Genomic DNA, 20,399 nt, shown 5'->3' with positions numbered 1-20,399 from the left:
GCTCTTAGAACTGTACCCACGGAATACGCGCGATATAAGCCTCATATTGATTGATTGATTGATTGAGTACATGTGACGCTAGAATAATAATTATAACCATTGTGTGTGTGTGTGTGTGTGTGTGTGTGTGTGTGTGTGTGCATGTGTGTGTGTGTGTGCATACATTTATGTGTGTGTTCTTGAAACTGACAGATTAACTTACAAGAGTGATGTTTGTTTTCCCTGCCAGAGGTTCTCCGCCCCCCGAGGAGGAGGAGGAGGAGGAGGGGGACAGGACGAGCCACAAGTCCACACCCACCAAGAAGAAGAACAAAAAGTCCAGCTTCAAGGAGACAGAGGGTAAGAAATAGATAAAACAGTTGTGAAGGATCTAGAGTTAGTGTGAAAGACTGCATGAAGAAAGTCCAGCTTCAAGGAGACAGAGGGTAAGAAGGATAGTCATAGTGTGAAAGACTGCATGATGAAAGTCCAGCTTCAAGGAGACAGAGGGTAAGAAGGATAGTTAGTGTGAAAGACTGCATGATGAAAGTCCAGCTTCAAGGAGACAGAGGGTAAGAAGGATAGTTATAGTGTGAAAGACTGCATGATGAAAGTCCAGCTTCAAGGAGACAGAGGCTAAGAAGGATAGTTAGTGTGAAAGACTGCATGGTGAAAGTCCAGCTTCAAGGAGACAGAGGGTAAGAAGAATAGTTATAGTGTGAAAGACTGCATGATGAAAGTCCAGCTTCAAGGAGACAGAGGGTAAGAAGGATAGTTAGTGTGAAAGACTGCATGATGAAAGTCCAGCTTCAAGGAGACAGAGGGTAAGAAGGATAGTTATAGTGTGAAAGACTGCATGATGGAAGTCCAGCTTCAAGGAGACAGAGGGTAAGAAGGATAGTTAGTGTGAAAGACTGCATGATGAAAGTCCAGCTTCAAGGAGACAGAGGGTAAGAAGGATAGTTAGTGTGAAAGACTGCATGATGAAAGTCCAGCTTCAAGGAGACAGAGGGTAAGAAGGATAGTTATAGTGTGAAAGACTGCATAATGAAAGTCCAGCTTCAAGGAGACAGAGGGTAAGAAGGATAGTTATAGTGTGAAAGACTGCATAATGAAAGTCCAGCTTCAAGGAGACAGAGGGTAAGAAGGATAGTTATAGTGTGAAAGACTGCATAATGAAAGTCCAGCTTCAAGGAGACAGAGGGTAAGAAGGATAGTTATAGTGTGAAAGACTGCATGATGGAAGTCCAGCTTCAAGGAGACAGAGGGTAAGAAGGATAGTTAGTGTGAAAGACTGCATGATGGAAGTCCAGCTTCAAGGAGACAGAGGGTAAGAAGGATAGTTAGTGTGAAAGACTGCATGATGAAAGTCCAGCTTCAAGGAGACAGAGGGTAAGAAGGATAGTTAGTGTGAAAGACTGCATGATGAAAGTCCAGCTTCAAGGAGACAGAGGGTAAGAAGGATAGTTAGTGTGAAAGACTGCATGATGAAAGTCCAGCTTCAAGGATACAGAGGGTAAGAAGGATAGTTAGTGTGAAAGACTGCATGATGAAAGTCCAGCTTCAAGGAGACAGAGGGTAAGAAGGATAGTTAGTGTGAAAGACTGCATGATGGAAGTCTAGCTTCAAGGAGACAGAGGGTAAGAAGGATAGTCATAGTGTGAAAGACTGCATGATGAAAGTCCAGCTTCAAGGAGACAGAGGGTAAGAAGGATAGTTAGTGTGAAAGACTGCATGATGAAAGTCCAGCTTCAAGGAGACAGAGGGTAAGAAGGATAGTTAGTGTGAAAGACTGCATGATGAAAGTCCAGCTTCAAGGAGACAGAGGGTAAGAAGGATAGTTAGTGTGAAAGACTGCATGATGAAAGTCCAGCTTCAAGGAGACAGAGGGTAAGAAGGATAGTTATAGTGTGAAAGACTGCATGATGAAAGTCCAGCTTCAAGGAGACAGAGGGTAAGAAGGATAGTTAGTGTGAAAGACTGCATGATGAAAGTCCAGCTTCAAGGAGACAGAGGGTAAGAAGAATAGTTATAGTGTGAAAGACTGCATAATGAAAGTCCAGCTTCAAGGAGACAGAGGGTAAGAAGGATAGTTATAGTGTGAAAGACTGCATGATGAAAGTCCAGCTTCAAGGAGACAGAGGGTAAGAAGAATAGTTATAGTGTGAAAGACTGCATAATGAAAGTCCAGCTTCAAGGAGACAGAGGGTAAGAAGGATAGTTATAGTGTGAAAGACTGCATAATGAAAGTCCAGCTTCAAGGAGACAGAGGGTAAGAAGGATAGTTATAGTGTGAAAGACTGCATGATGAAAGTCCAGCTTCAAGAAGACAGAGGCTAAGAAGGATAGTTAGTGTGAAAGACTGCATGGTGAAAGTCCAGCTTCAAGGATACAGAGGGTAAGAAGGATAGTTAGTGTGAAAGACTGCATGATGAAAGTCCAGCTTCAAGGAGACAGAGGGTAAGAAGGATAGTTAGTGTGAAAGACTGCATGATGAAAGTCCAGCTTCAAGGAGACAGAGGGTAAGAAGGATAGTTAGTGTGAAAGACTGCATGATGAAAGTCCAGCTTCAAGGATACAGAGGGTAAGAAGGATAGTTAGTGTGAAAGACTGCATGATGAAAGTCCAGCTTCAAGGAGACAGAGGGTAAGAAGGATAGTTAGTGTGAAAGACTGCATGATGAAAGTCCAGCTTCAAGGAGACAGAGGGTAAGAAGGATAGTTAGTGTGAAAGACTGCATGATGAAAGTCCAGCTTCAGGGAGACAGAGGGTAAGAAGGATAGTTAGTGTGAAAGACTGCATGATGAAAGTCCAGCTTCAGGGAGACAGAGGGTAAGAATGATAGTTAGTGTGAAAGACTGCATGATGGAAGTCCAGCTTCAAGGAGACAGAAGGTAAGAAGGATAGTTAGTGTGAAAGACTGCATGATGAAAGTCCAGCTTCAAGGAGACATAGGGTAAGAAGGATAGTTAGTGTGAAAGACTGCATGATGAAAGTCCAGCTTCAAGGATACAGAGGGTAAGAAGGATAGTTAGTGTGAAAGACTGCATGATGAAAGTCCAGCTTCAAGGAGACAGAGGGTAAGAAGGATAGTTAGTGTGAAAGACTGCATGATGAAAGTCCAGCTTCAAGGAGACAGAGGGTAAGAAGGATAGTTAGTGTGAAAGACTGCATGATGAAAGTCCAGCTTCAAGGATACAGAGGGTAAGAAGGATAGTTAGTGTGAAAGACTGCATGATGAAAGTCCAGCTTCAAGGAGACAGAGGGTAAGAAGGATAGTTAGTGTGAAAGACTGCATGATGAAAGTCCAGCTTCAGGGAGACAGAGGGTAAGAAGGATAGTTAGTGTGAAAGACTGCATGATGAAAGTCCAGCTTCAAGGAGACAGAGGGTAAGAAGGATAGTTATAGTGTGAAAGACTGCATGGTGAAAGTCCAGCTTCAAGGAGACAGAGGGTAAGAAGAATAGTTATAGTGTGAAAGACTGCATGATGAAAGTCCAGCTTCAAGGAGACAGAGGGTAAGAAGGATAGTTATAGTGTGAAAGACTGCATGATGAAAGTCCAGCTTCAAGGAGACAGAGGGTAAGAAGGATAGTTAGTGTGAAAGACTGCATAATGAAAGTCCAGCTTCAAGGAGACAGAGGGTAAGAAGGATAGTTATAGTGTGAAAGACTGCATGATGAAAGTCCAGCTTCAAGGAGACAGAGGGTAAGAAGAATAGTTATAGTGTGAAAGACTGCATGATGAAAGTCCAGCTTCAAGGAGACAGAGGGTAAGAAGGATAGTTAGTGTGAAAGACTGCATGATGAAAGTCCAGCTTCAAGGAGACAGAGGGTAAGAAGGATAGTTAGTGTGAAAGACTGCATGATGAAAGTCCAGCTTCAAGGAGACAGAGGGTAAGAAGGATAGTTAGTGTGAAAGACTGCATGATGAAAGTCCAGCTTCAAGTAGACAGAGGGTAAGAAGGATAGTTAGTGTGAAAGACTGCATGATGAAAGTCCAGCTTCAAGGAGACAGAGGGTAAGAAGGATAGTTAGTGTGAAAGACTGCATGATGAAAGTCCAGCTTCAAGGAGACAGAGGGTAAGAAGGATAGTTAGTGTGAAAGACTGCATGATGAAAGTCCAGCTTCAAGGAGACAGAGGGTAAGAAGGATAGTTAGTGTGAAAGACTGCATGATGGAAGTCCAGCTTCAAGGAGGATGGATGCAGACAGTGTATCTCTGCTAAAATAGAAAATACCGCAAATAGAATGTGCAACCAGTAAAACCAATGTTGCTTGTTGCTTTTGTAAGACAGATTTTCCCCCTTTTAAATGTTGGTCTGGCAGCCAGATAAGTTGAAGGACATTACAAAAGCAAGAACCTAATCCCTTAATTTCAATGTGGTGTTACAATAACAATAATTATGTTAGGATTGATTTCACTATGCGTCATGACAGAATGACCTGTTTGTGTAACAGCCAGCATTTGTAGTTGTAAGGAAATAATGGTTTGTGTAACAGCCAGCATGTATAGTTGTAACAAAACCATTTTTTGTGTAACAGTCAGCATTTGTAGTTGTAACAAAACCATGGTTTGTGTAACAGCCAGCATATATGTGTAGTTGTAACAAAACCATGGTTTGTGTAACAGCCAGCCCCCCCGCGGGTTAGGGGAAAGAATTTACCCGATGCTCCCCAGCATGTCGTAAGAGGCGACTAACGGATTCTGTTTCTCCTTTTACCCTTGTTAAGTGTTTCTTGTATAGAATATAGTCAATTTTTGTAAAGATTTTAGTCAAGCAGTATGTAAGAAATGTTCAGTCCTTTGTACTGGAAACTTGCATTCTCCCAGTAAGGTAATATATTGTACTACGTTGCAAGCCCTGGAGCAAATTTTTGATTAGTGCTTTAATTTTGTGAACAAGAAACAATTGACAAGTGGCTCTATCCCCTCTCCCCCCTTTCCCCGTCGCGATATAACCTTCGTGGTTGAAAACGACGTTAAACACCAAATAAAGAAAGAATGTAACAGCCAGCATTTGTAGTTGTAACAAAACCATGGTTTGTGTAACAGCCAGCATTTGTAGTTGTAACAAAACCATGGTTTGTGTAACAGTCAGCATTTGTAGTTGTAACAAAACCATGGTTTGTGTAACAGTCAGCATTTCTAGTTGTAACAAAACCATGGTTTGTGTAACAGTCAGTATTTGTAGTTGTAACAAATTAAAACCATGGTGTGGAAATGGGTGAGTGTGTTTGTGTGTGGGGGGGTTGGTGCCATATCACGTGTCTGTACGTACAGTGAAACCCCTCTGTAAAGACCCTGATTTCAGACTTCTCTCTTTTCAAAACCTTCATTTTTCAGATTTTCTGTTTGTAACCTCTCTGTAAATTTACCTCCATTTTGTGACTCCCTCCTTTTTATATTTAGTCAAGTTTTGACTAAATATTTTAACATCGAGGGGGAATCGAAACGAGGGTCGTGGTGTATGTGCGTGTGTGCGTGTGTGTGTCTGTGTGTGTGTGTAGAGCGATTCAGACTAAACTACTGGACCGATCTTTATGAAATTTGACATGAGAGTTCCTGGGTATGAAATCCCCGAACGTTTTTTTCATTTTTTTGATAAATGTCTTTGATGACGTCATATCCGGCTTTTCGTGAAAGTTGAGGCGGCACTGTCACACCCTCATTTTTCAACCAAATTGGTTGAAATTTTGGTCAAGTAATCTTCGACGAAGCCCGGACTTCGGTATTGCATTTCAGCTTGGTGGCTTAAAAATTAATTAATGACTTTGGTCATTAAAAATCTGAAAATTGTAAAAAAAAAATAAAAATTTATAAAACGATCCAAATTTACGTTTATCTTATTCTCCATCATTTGCTGATTCCAAAAACATATAAATATGTTATATTCGGATTAAAAACAAGCTCTGAAAATTAAATATATAAAAAAAAAACACCTAAACACGCAGACACCTGGGTAGCGCGACTCCGTTGCTGCTAGCTTTCCACTGGGAGGAAGCGACCCGAATTTCCCAGCGATGGGATAAAGTAATGAAAAATGAAATTATTATCAAAGTTCAATTGTCGAAATCAATTTAAAAACACTTTCATCTTATTCCTTGTCGGTTCCTGATTCCAAAAACATATAGATATGATATGTTTGGATTAAAAACACGCTCAGAAAGTTAAAACAAAGAGAGGTACAGAAAAGCGTGCTATCCTTCTTAGCGCAACTACTACCCCGCTCTTCTTGTCAATTTCACTGCCTTTGCCATGAGCGGTGGACTGACGATGCTACGAGTATACGGTCTTGCTGAAAAATGGCATTGCGTTCAGTTTCATTCTGTGAGTTCGACAGCTACTTGACTAAATATTGTATTTTCGCCTTACGCGACTTGTTAAGAACTGAGTTTCTCACATGTGTGGAGGTCTTAAAAGGGGGCCCCACTGTACAAGTTGTCATGGTGATTGGTGTCACTGTGACAATGATTGGTGTCACTGTGACGATGATTGGTGTCACTGTGATGATGATTGGTGTCACTGTGATGATGATTGGTGTCACTGTGATGATGATTGGTGTCACTGTGATGATGATTGGTGTCACTGTGATGATGATTGGTGTCACTGTGACGATGATTGGTGTCACTGTGATGATGATTGGTGTCACTGTGACGATGATTGGTGTCACTGTGATGATGATTGGTGTCACTGTGATGATGATTGGTGTCACTGTGATGATGATTGGTGTCACTGTGATGATGATTGGTGTCACTGTGACGATGATTGGTGTCACTGTGATGGGTGTCACTGTGATGATGATTGGTGTCACTGTGATGATGATTGGTGTCACTGTGATGATGATTGGTGTCACTGTGATGATGATTGGTGTCACTGTGATGATGATTGGTGTCACTGTGATGATGATTGGTGTCACTGTGATGATGATTGGTGTCACTGTGACGATGATTGGTGTCACTGTGACGATGATTGGTGTCACTGTGACGATGATTGGTGTCACTGTGATGACGATTGGTGTCACTGTGACGATGATTGGTGTCACTGTGATGACGATTGGTGTCACTGTGATGATGATTGGTGTCACTGTGATGACGATTGGTGTCACTGTGATGATGATTGGTGTCACTGTGACGATGATTGGTGTCACTGTGATGATGATTGGTGTCACTGTGATGATGATTGGTGTCACTGTGATGATGATTGGTGTCACTGTGATGATGATTGGTGTCACTGTGATGATGATTGGTGTCACTGTGATGATGATTGGTGTCACTGTGACGATGATTGGTGTCACTGTGATGATGATTTGTGTCACTGTTATGATGATTGGTGTCACTGTGACGATGATTGGTGTCACTGTGATGATGATTGGTGTCACTGTGACGATGATTGGTGTCACTGTGACGATGATTGGTGTCACTGTGACGATGATTGGTGTCACTGTGATGACGATTGGTGTCACTGTGATGATGATTGGTGTCACTGTGATGACGATTGGTGTCACTGTGATGACGATTGGTGTCACTGTGATGACGATTGGTGTCACTGTGATGACGATTGGTGTCACTGTGATGATGATTGGTGTCACTGTGATGATGATTTGTGTCACTGTTATGATGATTGGTGTCACTGTGATGATGATTGGTGTCACTGTGATGATGATTGGTGTCACTGTGATGATGATTGGTGTCACTGTGATGGGTGTCACTGTGATGATGATTTGTGTCACTGTGATGGTGATTGGTGTCACTGTGACGATGATTGGTGTCACTGTGATGATGATTGGTGTCACTGTGATGATGATTGGTGTCACTGTGATGATGATTGGTGTCACTGTGACGATGATTGGTGTCACTGTGATGATGATTGGTGTCACTGTGATGATGATTGGTGTCACTGTGATGATGATTGGTGTCACTGTGATGATGATTGGTGTCACTGTGATGATGATTGGTGTCACTGTGATGATGATTTGTGTCACTGTTATGATGATTGGCGTGATTGTTATACCGACAGAAATGGAGATGAACTCGCTGGACCCGGGGTTTTTCAACACCAACACTGTGCAGGCCGCGCACCAGCTGTACGCCCAGCACACCTTTGAGGTCAGGAGTGTTTTTTTGTGTGTGTTTTTATTCATTAAAAAAAAAAATTAAATGTTTTTGGGGGGGGGGGGGGGATATTTGGCATATCTTATTGACCTTGGAGAATTCCTTCCAATAAATTCGAGCTGCGTGCAGCAACAGACTCGCGCTACCCAATTTTTTCCCAGTGCAGGCGTGTATTCATGTTTCCAAGCCCTGAGACTTTCACTGTGACCTTTGGATCCTTATCGTGTGCATGGGTGCATACGGGGGCGCTCGGACACTGACGAGAGTCTGCACAAAAGTCACGCTCTAGATAATAATTCCCTTGCCAAACACGGGGATGGAAGCCATGCTGATATCGAGAACTGGTTTTAAGGCCAGCTCCAATTACTGATTGAGCTATTTTCCTGCCCCTGGCTTAATTGGTGCTTGTAGTGATTGAGCTATTTCCCCGCCCCTGGCTTGGTGCTTGTAGTGATTGAGCTATTTCCCCGCCCCTGGCTTAATTGGTGCTTGTAGTGATTGAGCTATTTCCCCGCCCCTAGTTTGGTGCTTGTGGTGATTGAAAACAGTTTACATCTTTCACTTTGCCCTTACCTCCTATTGGAATGATGGGTTCGGTGTTGTTAACTGTTGTGTGATCAAGGCTGCCCTTTGTCAGTGTTGTAAGCTGTTGTGTGATCAAGGCTGCCCTTTGTCAGTGTTTCTGATGGGTGTGGGTATGGCTGTTGTGTGATCAAGGCTGCCCTTTGTCAGTGTTGTAAGCTGTTGTGTGATCAAGGCTGCCCTTTGTCAGTGTTTCTGATGGGTGTGGGTATGGCTGTTGTGTGATCAAGGCTGCCCTTTGTCAGTGTTGTAAGCTGTTGTGTGATCAAGGCTGCCCTTTGTCAGTGTTTCTGATGGGTGTGGGTATGGCTGTTGTGTGATCAAGGCTGCCCTTTGTCAGTGTTTCTGATGGGTGTGGGTATGCTGTTGTGTGATCAAGGCTGCCCTTTGTCAGTGTTTCTGATGGGTGTGATCAAGGCTGCCCTTTGTCAGTGTTTCTGATGGGTGTGATCAAGGCTGCCCTTTGTCAGTGTTTCTGATGGGTGTGATCAAGGCTGCCCTTTGTCAGTGTTTCTAATGGGTGTGATCAAGGCTGCCCTTTGTCAGTGTTTCTGATGGGTGTGATCAAGGCTGCCCTTTGTCAGTGTTTCTAATGGGTGTGATCAAGGCTGCCCTTTGTCAGTGTTTCTGATGGGTGTGGGTATGGGTGTGTGTGTGTGCCGGTGATTGTCTGATGTGTGTGGGTATGGGTGTGACTGTGTGCCGGTGATTGTCTGATGTGTGTGGGTATGGGTGTGACTGTGTGCCGGTGATTGTCTGATGTGTGTGGGTATGGGTGTGTGTGTGTGCCGGTGATTGTCTGATGTGTGTGGGTATGGGTGTGTGTGTGTGCTGGTGATTGTCTGATGTGTGTGGGTATGGGTGTGTGTGTGTGCCGGTGATTGTCTGATGTGTGTGGGTATGGGTGTGTGTGTGCCGGTGATTGTCTGATGGGTGTGGGTATGGGTGTGTGTGTGCCGGTGATTGTCTGATGTGTGTGGGTATGGGTGTGTGTGTGCCGGTGATTGTCTGATGGGTGTGGGTATGGGTGTGTGTGTGCCGGTGCTTGTCTATGCATGTGTACATAACATTCAACGTTACAAGATAAAATGGCAGTTAGAACATTGATCTGCAGAAAGTAAAGCTGCACTGCCTTTTCATTTGATGTACTGGCTTCCGAGAAAGTTTATTAAAGTGTTCGCTTTGAACATTGATTGGTTGATTGATTGATTTCTTAGATTAAATTATTAATTTTTGTGGGTTTTATTTTTCAGGAAGAAGATGAGGAGTTTTTGGAGAACGTGGAAGAAGAGAGAAGAAAGAACAAACAGCGCCAGCGCCTGAGGAAGAAACACAGCAACGCGTGTAAGAGACTTTGCTGTTTTACTGACACACTGTAGTTGTATTTACATGTTGTTATGTTCACACTGGTCTATATGAAAACATTCTAAACAAAATTAAAGGACAACAGTCGTAAAAACAACATAGGCTTACAACTAAGTGCAAATGTTCTTACTAAATTTGCCAAAATAAAAGCTGCTTTGATATGCGGAAGAACAGCTTTTGTTGACTTGTTAATGTACTCGACCGAGCACAAACTTAGTAGAATGTATTTATTTGAAGCACAGCATTGTGATTGAGTTGTTCCATGACTGTGCTGTGCATTCTTTCACTACTGATGAGGATGATAGTCGCTGGGTGTGTGATGGATGAACATCATAAAAGTTGAGAGCTGTGTTATCGTGGTTGTTGTTTCACATTGTGTTGGCAGCCCAAACACCCCGGGTGGATCCGGCACAGGCGGCGTACGAGCGAGCGCAGCATGAGATCGACAGAGTGCTGGGCCCTCGCCAGACACACAACGTCAGCTCTGCGTCCGACAACACCAAGGAAAGCGACAAGAGAAGGTAGACCCGACAATGAGTTTTTACAAGGGAACCCCCCCCCCCCCCCCCCCTTTTAACATAACATCTGAGAAAATTAAGTATAATGTAGTCTTAAAATGGGGGTAAATTGACAGCGGTTTTGAAGAGAAAGTCTGGAAAAGCAAGGTCTTACCAAAGAAGAAGTCTTACATTGTGGGTAAATTGACAGCGGGTTTGAACAGAAAGTCTGGAAAAGCAAGGTCTTACCAAAGAAGAAGTCTTACATTGTGGGTAAATTGACAGCGGGTTTGAACAGAAAGTCTGGAAAAGCAAGGTTTTACCAAAGAAGAAGTCTTACATTGGGGGTAAATTGACAGCGGTTTTGAAGAGAAAGTCTGGAAAAGCAAGGTCTTACCAAAGAAGAAGTCTTACATTGTGGAGTCCTGAAAGAGAGCCTCCACTACAATTGTTAAAGTTTGATTCTGTTTGGGAAAGATCCGATTTCTCTAGTTGCTGGGATGTAATTTTTCCACCACACACGCAAATCTCACACTCACATGCACTCTCAGAACCATGCAGCTAGGAAGTTAACGTCTAAGCTTCCGATTAGTGAAGTCTCATCAATGGAATCTGTAACAAAAGAGTTTTACATCATATCTTCTTTTGCTTTCATGGGCTGAAACTCCCATGTACACTTGTGGTTTTGGCACCAGTGGAGTTTTATGTGTATGAGTCAGTCTTTACCCCACCATTCAGGCAGCCATACACTAGGCAGCCATACACCGTTTTATGAAAATGCCTTGCTTTGTATTTTCGTGTTCCTATAACCGAACTCTGACAATAGTTTATGGATTACAGGATCTTTTCCAAGCGCACCAGTAATTGTCTTGCGTGAACACGTAAAGGGGGATAATCAAGGCACTAGCAGGTCTGCACGTAACTTCACCTTGGACATCGGAAAAATACTCAACCTTCTGCATGGGATGCATCTTATCCACTTGGCCATTGCGCTAATTATAAATGCAATTTATGAGTATTTGTGTGTTTTGTTTGTAGAAACATTTCAGTGTGCTGCTCAGGACAGTGCCGCATCATGGTTGTCTGTGTGGTAATGTTCTTGCTTTGCTTGTTTTTTCAGGTCCAGAAGACGAGCCAAGAAAGGACAAACGGTGAGTGGTGCCAGTTATTCCTAGTCAGCGCTGAACATACTGTTGACAATGCATCCGTCTTTAACTCATTCGCTGCGCAGCTAAATTTCCCCTGTGTTCCCTGCCAACGCGCGATTTAGAGCCATTTTGAAAAAAATATTAAAAATCAACAACACAAGATAACCTTACATACCTTATGTTTTTGCAAAGTTTGAAACTTACTCTTTTAGAAAATATATGAAACATTTGAAAGTACATACCTTTTGTTGTCTTCATATCCACGCAAAATATCCAATTTGAAGCAAAACAAAAAAACTTTCTACGTCATGGGTTCATCATACACAATGTCATGATCGACACTTGCATTGCCCGAATCATCACCCAAATGATCGTCCATTGGCACAAAATCGTCACCAGAATCTAAAATATCATCTCCACTATCATCATCACTGAGGTCAAGATCAGAACCGTACTGAATAACACGTTCTAGCACTCTTTTCAAGTTACTACGTCTCAGCAGAACGATCCGCCATCTTGGAAAAGTCAAAACACGTGGGTCGCACACCGTCAACAAAATTTTTATTAATCCCAACAATTTAAGGGAAGGAACTGTTTACAGTGAATGGTACCACTGTAGACAGATAGAAGTTCATTGCAGGGGTTGTTTCCCTTGGTCAGCAGGACCGTTTACACCGTTAAAAATTCGTGATATCCGTCGGAACTCAAGTGCCGGCACGCAGCCAACGCTAAACACAGGTGTCGGAATTCCAGTTCCGACGCGCAGCGAATGAGTTAACAGTTTGTGTGGTGTGTGCAGCGTGCATGCATGTGTGTGTTGTCAAATGTTTTGGTCAGTGCATACATTTTCCGGTGAGTCAAGTTGTTCCAAGTTATGTTGCTAACTTCAATCTGCTGTCCAGCTGACTGCAGGGCATAAAGAAGACACTCAGTGTCCCCTAGTTGTTGCTGGACAGCTTGACCCTTTCAAAAGTAGCACCTGTTGGAAATGTTTAACAGAATGGAACTTTCGCCAGTAACATCAGTTTGTGTGTGTAACAGAACGACGCATATCACAGTGACACGGACCACCCAGGGACCAGCGGACCAGCAGTGACCTTGCAGCACAGTGAGTCTCTGGAGGAGGTCAAGCACCGGGTACACGCCTTGCTGGACGACGCTTTCTCTCTGCTGTCCAACAGCTACACCAGTATCGGGTACGTCATTCACACCTGTACTCTTACCTTCTCCCTGCTGTCCAAGGTGAGGGAGGGGGGGGTGAGGGAGGGGGGGGGGGTGAGGGATGGTTTTGTATTCTTGACTGACAATCATGGGGGGGGGGGGGGGTGGTGACTGGGGTCAGGACTGGGGTGCAGAACTTTAGTTTTGAGTCTTTACTTTACCGCGTACAATGTCGTCACAATGGTTTTGTATTCTTGACTGACAATCATGTTCGTGGTCCCCAGATCTGCCGTTTCAGACAGAAGTCGAAGTTTTAAAAGGTATTTCTTTAAACATCTGATTGTGCCACCCTTTTTACATTTAGTCAAAACTTGACTATAAATGTTTTAACATAGAGGGGGAATCGAGACGAGGGTCGTGGTGTATGTGTGTGTGTGTCTGTCTGTGTGTGTGTGTAGAACTATTCAGACTAAACTACTGGACCGATCTTTATGAAAATTTACATGAGAGTTCCTGGGTATGATATCCCCGGACGTTTTTTTCATTTTTTGGATAAATGTTTTTGATGACGTCATATCCGGCTTTTTTCAATCAAATTGATTGACATTTTTGTAAAGCAATCTTCGACGAAGGCCGGACTTTGGTATTGCATTTCAGCTTGGTGGCTTCAAAATTAATTAATGACTTTGGTCATTAAAAATCTGAAAATTGTAATTAAATTGTTTTTTTATAAAAGGATTCAAATTTACGTTCATCTTATTCTTCATCATTTTCTGATTCCAAAAACATATAAATATGTTATATTCGGATTAAAAACAAGCTCTGAAAATTAAAAATATAACAATTATGATCAAAATTAAATTTCCGAAATCAATTCAAAAACAATTTCATCTTATTCCTTGTCGGTTCCTGATTCCAAAAACATATAGATATGATACTAGATGAATACCTGCTTCGCCGGGTAGCCGGCTTCGCCGGGAAGAAGTAGACTGAGCCGAATACCCCGCTTCGCCGGGTGAGTAGCGCACCGTACGCCGGCTTTGCCGGGTACCCGGGTGAGTGGCGCACCGTTCGCGATTGACGCCACATGAAGGAAGGGAGATAAACGCGCAAAACACTGGAGAAGATAAGGAAGAGTACGGAATATGGATTGACGCCACACGAAGGAAGGGAGATAAACGCAAAACACTGGAGAAGATAAGGAAGAGTTACTGGGAATGGATCTGGGAAGATGAACAGAAAAGTCAAAATCGGTTCAGCGCTGCGCGCTGAGAGCACGTGTTGAAAATTCTCATCGACCAGGTTGTGTCCGGGGTCTACCTGAATATGCCCACCAAATTTGAAGCAGATCCATCGAGAACTTTGGCCGTGCATCGCGAACACACACACACACACACACACACACGCACGCACACACGCACGCACGCACGCAAGCGCGCGCACGCACGCACGCACGCGCACACGCGCACACCGGCACACACACACACACACACACACACACACACACACACACACACACACACACACACACACAAGTCGTATAAATATATATAGATGTTTGGATTAAAAACACGCTCACAAAGTTAAAACGAAGAGAGGTATAGAAAAGCGTGCTATGCAGCACAGCGCAACCACTACCGCGCTAAACAGGCTCGTTAATTTCACTGCCTTTTGCACCAGCGGCGGACTACAGTCGTGACAAAATGCAGTGCATTCAGTTTCATTCTGTGAGTTCCACAGCTTGACTAAATGTTGTATTTTCGCCTTACGCGACTTGTTTCAGTCGCCTTTTGTCTTCACAGTTTTGAGCCAGATGAATTTAGTTGTGCCTGTACATCATTTTGTTCCTTTCAAACCTCATTCAGTTTTGCTGTTTCCACTTGCAAATTTTTGGTCTGGATGTTGATGATTTAATTAGCACTCCCTGTGTCTTTCTTTGTGTGTTACTGTTTGAATGGGAGATAAGTGTTGTCTGTCCTTTGCGTTGATTCAGTTTTGGTTCATCCTTTTGTGCATCACCACATGACTTCCTCAACATCATGCACTTTTCTTTCACAAAGCTTTGTCCATACTCATTTGTTAAGTTTATTTTAATGTGTTTCATTCATGTTTTGATCGCGTCATCGCACGATATTGCTCTGAGCAGATCCTTTGTTAGTGTTTTGTTCATGTTTTGATGTGTCATCACACGATATTGCTCTGAGCAGATCCTTTGTTAGTGTTTTGTTCATGTTTTGATGTGTCATCACACGATATTGCTCTGAGCAGATCCTTTGTTAGTGTTTTGTTCATGTTTTGATCGCGTCATCGCACGATATTGCTCTGAGCAGATCCTTTGTTAGTGTTTTGTTCATGTTTTGATGTGTCATCACACGATATTGCTCTGAGCAGATCCTTTGTTAGTGTTTTGTTCATATTAAGTTCATGTCAATTCCTCAAGGCTGCAGGTAAGCAGTAAGTTTTGGGAGCATGTCAATGTTCCCCCAGGTCTATGTTCCCCCAGGTCTATATTCCCCCAGGTCTATGTCCCCCCAGGTCTATGTTCCTCCAGTCATACCATGTGTCATGTCATGTCATGCCATCTATATATATATACGACTTGTGTCTGTCTGTGTGTGTGTGTGTGTGTGTGCGCGATGCACGGCCAAAGTTCTCGATGGATCTGCTTCAAATGTGGTGGGCATATTCAAGTACACCCGGGACAGGACACAACCTGGTCGATATTTCAACACGTGCTCTCAGCGCGCAGCGCTGAACCGATTTTGGTTCCACCTGAGCTACCCGGGCCCCCATACCGACACACCAAAGCCAAAGTTCTCGGTGGATCTTTTTCAAATTTGGACACCGTATTCAGCTACACCCCAGACACAATATCATCGATGAGATATTTCAACACGTGCTCTCAGCGCGCAGCGCTGAACCGATTTTGGTTTTTCTGTTCATTTCACCATTCCCAGTATAGTAACTCTTCCTTATCTTCTCCAGTGTTTTGCGTTTATCTCCCTTCCTTCGTGTGGCTTCAATCCATATTCCCGTTTCAGTCTACGTTACTATTTTTAGAATGTCACTGCGCTGTCCAGAACGCTTCCCTTGCACCCGTAAGTTGTTCTTACTGTCAAAGTGAAAAGGTCGAATCAATTTATAGCCACGCGAAAAATACACTGTCACCTATCTCTATATATTTATAGATATACATATACATATATATATACGGCTTCTCTGTGTGTGTGTGTGTTTGTGTGTGTGTGTGTAAGCAACACCTGTGGATTATAGAGTTCTGTTTGTGATGGGGTCTAGCGGCTTTTGTCTGTCTGTATGTTCTGGCATTTGAGAAGCCACAACAGATAATATAGGGCTAAGAAATAAGCTCTAAAATTCTCAATCCCGTTTGACAGGACTTCGCCTTCAAAGGTGATTGTGGTGAACCGCCACGCTGTCTGTCTCTGTCTCGCGATTCACCCGGTTTATCTCCCTTCCTTCGTGTGGCTTCAATCCATATTCCCGTTTCTACGTTACTATTTTTAGAATGTCACTGCGCTGTCCAGAACGCTTCCCTTGCACCCGTAAGTTGTTCTTACTGTCAAAGTGAAAAGGTCGAATCAATTTATAGCCACGCGAAAAATACACTGTCACCTATCTCTATATATTTATAGATATACATATATATATATACGGCTTCTGTGTGTGTGTGTGTGTTTGTGTGTGTGTGTAAGCAACATCTGTGGATTATAGAGTTCTGTTTGTGATGGGGTCTAGCGGCTTTTGTCTGTCTGTATGTTCTGGCATTTGAGAAGCCACAACAGATAATATAGGGCTAAGAAATAAGCTCTAAAATTCTCAATCCCGTTTGACAGGACTTCGCCTTCAAAGGTGATTGTGGTGAACCGCCACGCTGTCTGTCTCTGTCTCGCGATTCACCCCGGCGAAGCTGGGTATTCCTCTAGTATGTCATATGTGTCAGGTCATGTGTCATGCCATATGTCTTGTCACGTGTCATGTTACACATCATGTCATATGTCATGTCATGGCAAGCAATATGTCGTGTCATATGTCATGTCATGGCAAGCAATATGTCGTGTCATATGCTAGTTGTGCCGGAAGTTTTGTTTCAATTGCTGTCCTCAAGGCCAATTCAAAGTCGGACACTATCAGTCGGGGACGCCAATTGTGATGGGTGCTCCTCCTGACACCTCTCTTGACTGCTTGCAATGCCTGTCCGTAATGCCTGTCCGTAATGCCTGTCCGTAATGCCTGTCCGTAATGCCTGTCCGTAATGCCTGTCCGTAATGCCTGTCCGTAATGCCTGTCCGTAATGCCTGTCCGTAATGCCTGTCCGTAATGCCCAATAGTGCGCCCTGCCATGAGCACATGGACAAAAGGGATGACTAAAGCGTTCAGGTTGCCCAAGATGCTGAACACCTGATCGTAAGGCCTGGGACAAAAGGGATGACGAAAGCGTTCAGGTTGCCCAAGATGCTGAACACCTGATCGTAAGGCTTGGGACAAAAGGGATGACGAAAGCGTTCAGGTTGCCCAAGATGCTGAACACCTGATCGTAAGGCTTGGGACAAAAGGGATGACGAAAGCGTTCAGGTTGCCCAAGATGCTGAACACCTGATGGTAAGGCTTGGGACAAAAGGGATGACGAAAGCGTTCAGGTTGCCCAAGATGCTGAACACCTGATCGTAAGGCTTGGGACAAAAGGGATGACGAAAGCGTTCAGGTTGCCCAAGATGCTGAACACCTGATCGTAAGGCTTGGGACAAAAGGGATGACGAAAGCGTTCAGGTTGCCCAAGATGCTGAACACCTGATCGTAAGGCTTGGGACAAAAGGGATGACGAAAGCGTTCAGGTTGCCCAAGATGCTGAACACCTGATGGTAAGGCTTGGGACAAAAGGGATGACGAAAGCGTTCAGGTTGCCCAAGATGCTGAACACCTGATCGTAAGGCTTGGGACAAAAGGGATCGACGAAAGCGTTCAGGTTGCCCAAGATGCTGAACACCTGATCGTAAGGCTTGGGACAAAAGGGATGACGAAAGCGTTCAGGTTGCCCAAGATGCTGAACACCTGATGGTAAGGCTTGGGACAAAAGGGATGACGAAAGCGTTCAGGTTGCCCAAGATGCTGAACACCTGATCGTAAGGCTTGGGACAAAAGGGATGACGAAAGCGTTCAGGTTGCCCAAGATGCTGAACACCTGATGGTAAGGCTTGGGACAAAAGGGATGACAAAAGCGTTCAGGTTGCCCAAGATGCTGAACACCTGATCGTAAGGCTTGGGACAAAAGGGATGACGAAAGCGTTCAGGTTGCCCAAGATGCTGAACACCTGATGGTAAGGCTTGGGACAAAAGGGATGACGAAAGCGTTCAGGTTGCCCAAGATGCTGAACACCTGATCGTAAGGCTTGGGACAAAAGGGATGACGAAAGCGTTCAGGTTGCCCAAGATGCTGAACACCTGATCGTAAGGCTTGGGACAAAAGGGATGACGAAAGCGTTCAGGTTGCCCAAGATGCTGAACACCTGATCGTAAGGCTTGGGACAAAAGGGATGACGAAAGCGTTCAGGTTGCCCAAGATGCTGAACACCTGATGGTAAGGCTTGGGACAAAAGGGATGACGAAAGCGTTCAGGTTGCCCAAGATGCTGAACACCTGATGGTAAGGCTTGGGACAAAAGGGATCGACGAAAGCGTTCAGGTTGCCCAAGATGCTGAACACCTGATCGTAAGGCTTGGGACAAAAGGGATGACGAAAGCGTTCAGGTTGCCCAAGATGCTGAACACCTGATGGTAAGGCTTGGGACAAAAGGGATGACGAAAGCGTTCAGGTTGCCCAAGATGCTGAACACCTGATCGTAAGGCTTGGGACAAAAGGGATGACGAAAGCGTTCAGGTTGCCCAAGATGCTGAACACCTGATCGTAAGGCTTGGGACAAAAGGGATGACGAAAGCGTTCAGGTTGCCCAAGATGCTGAACACCTGATCGTAAGGCTTGGGACAAAAGGGATGACGAAAGCGTTCAGGTTGCCCAAGATGCTGAACACCTGATCGTAAGGCTTGGGACAAAAGGGATGACGAAAGCGTTCAGGTTGCCCAAGATGCTGAACACCTGATCGTAAGGCTTGGGACAAAAGGGATGACGAAAGCGTTCAGGTTGCCCAAGATGCTGAACACCTGATCGTAAGGCTTGGGACAAAAGGGATGACGAAAGCGTTCAGGTTGCCCAAGATGCTGAACACCTGATCGTAAGGCTTGGGACAAAAGGGATGACGAAAGCGTTCAGGTTGCCCAAGATGCTGAACACCTGATGGTAAGGCTTGGGACAAAAGGGATGACGAAAGCGTTCAGGTTGCCCAAGATGCTGAACACCTGATCGTAAGGCTTGGGACAAAAGGGATGACGAAAGCGTTCAGGTTGCCCAAGATGCTGAACACCTGATGGTAAGGCTTGGGACAAAAGGGATGACGAAAGCGTTCAGGTTGCCCAAGATGCTGAACACCTGATCGTAAGGCTTGGGACAAAAGGGATGACGAAAGCGTTCAGGTTGCCCAAGATGCTGAACACCTGATCGTAAGGCTTGGGACAAAAGGGATGACGAAAGCGTTCAGGTTGCCCAAGATGCTGAACACCTGATCGTAAGGCTTGGGACAAAAGGGATGACGAAAGCGTTCAGGTTGCCCAAGATGCTGAACACCTGATCGTAAGGCTTGGGACAAAAGGGATGACGAAAGCGTTCAGGTTGCCCAAGATGCTGAACACCTGATCGTAAGGCTTGGGACAAAAGGGATGACGAAAGCGTTCAGGTTGCCCAAGATGCTGAACACCTGATCGTAAGGCTTGGGACAAAAGGGATGACGAAAGCGTTCAGGTTGCCCAAGATGCTGAACACCTGATGGTAAGGCTTGGGACAAAAGGGATGACGAAAGCGTTCAGGTTGCCCAAGATGCTGAACACCTGATCGTAAGGCTTGGGACAAAAGGGATGACGAAAGCGTTCAGGTTGCCCAAGATGCTGAACACCTGATGGTAAGGCTTGGGACAAAAGGGATGACGAAAGCGTTCAGGTTGCCCAAGATGCTGAACACCTGATCGTAAGGCTTGGGACAAAAGGGATGACGAAAGCGTTCAGGTTGCCCAAGATGCTGAACACCTGATCGTAAGGCTTGGGACAAAAGGGATGACGAAAGCGTTCAGGTTGCCCAAGATGCTGAACACCTGATCGTAAGGCTTGGGACAAAAGGGATGACGAAAGCGTTCAGGTTGCCCAAGATGCTGAACACCTGACAAGGATACCCCAGTCGTTGTCGGCGTGAAGATTTTCATCTGTTGCAAAGACAAGGATACCCCAGTCGTTGTCGGCGTGAAGATTTTCATCTGTTGCAAAGACAAGGATACCCCAGTCGTTGTCGGCGTGAAGATTTTCATCTGTTGCAAAGACAAGGATACCCCAGTCGTTGTCGGCGTGAAGATTTTCATCTGTTGCAAAGACAAGGATACCCCAGTCGTTGTCGGCGTGAAGATTTTCATCTGTTGCAAAGACAAGGATACCCCA

General features: G+C 44.4%; 1 pseudogene; it reads left to right on the top strand.

The window, feature by feature from the left end:
• The window catches only part of LOC138970424 (serine-rich adhesin for platelets-like), a 101,866-nt pseudogene that overhangs the window by 66,314 nt on the left and 15,153 nt on the right, over positions 1-20,399 (top strand).

The sequence above is a fragment of the Littorina saxatilis genome, linkage group LG7 (genome assembly GCF_037325665.1).
Source record: "Littorina saxatilis isolate snail1 linkage group LG7, US_GU_Lsax_2.0, whole genome shotgun sequence".
NCBI classification, from domain to species: Eukaryota; Metazoa; Mollusca; class Gastropoda; order Littorinimorpha; family Littorinidae; genus Littorina; species Littorina saxatilis.
The sequence above is the reverse complement of the archived record's forward strand: the minus strand, read 5'-3'. Positions and strand labels throughout refer to the sequence as shown.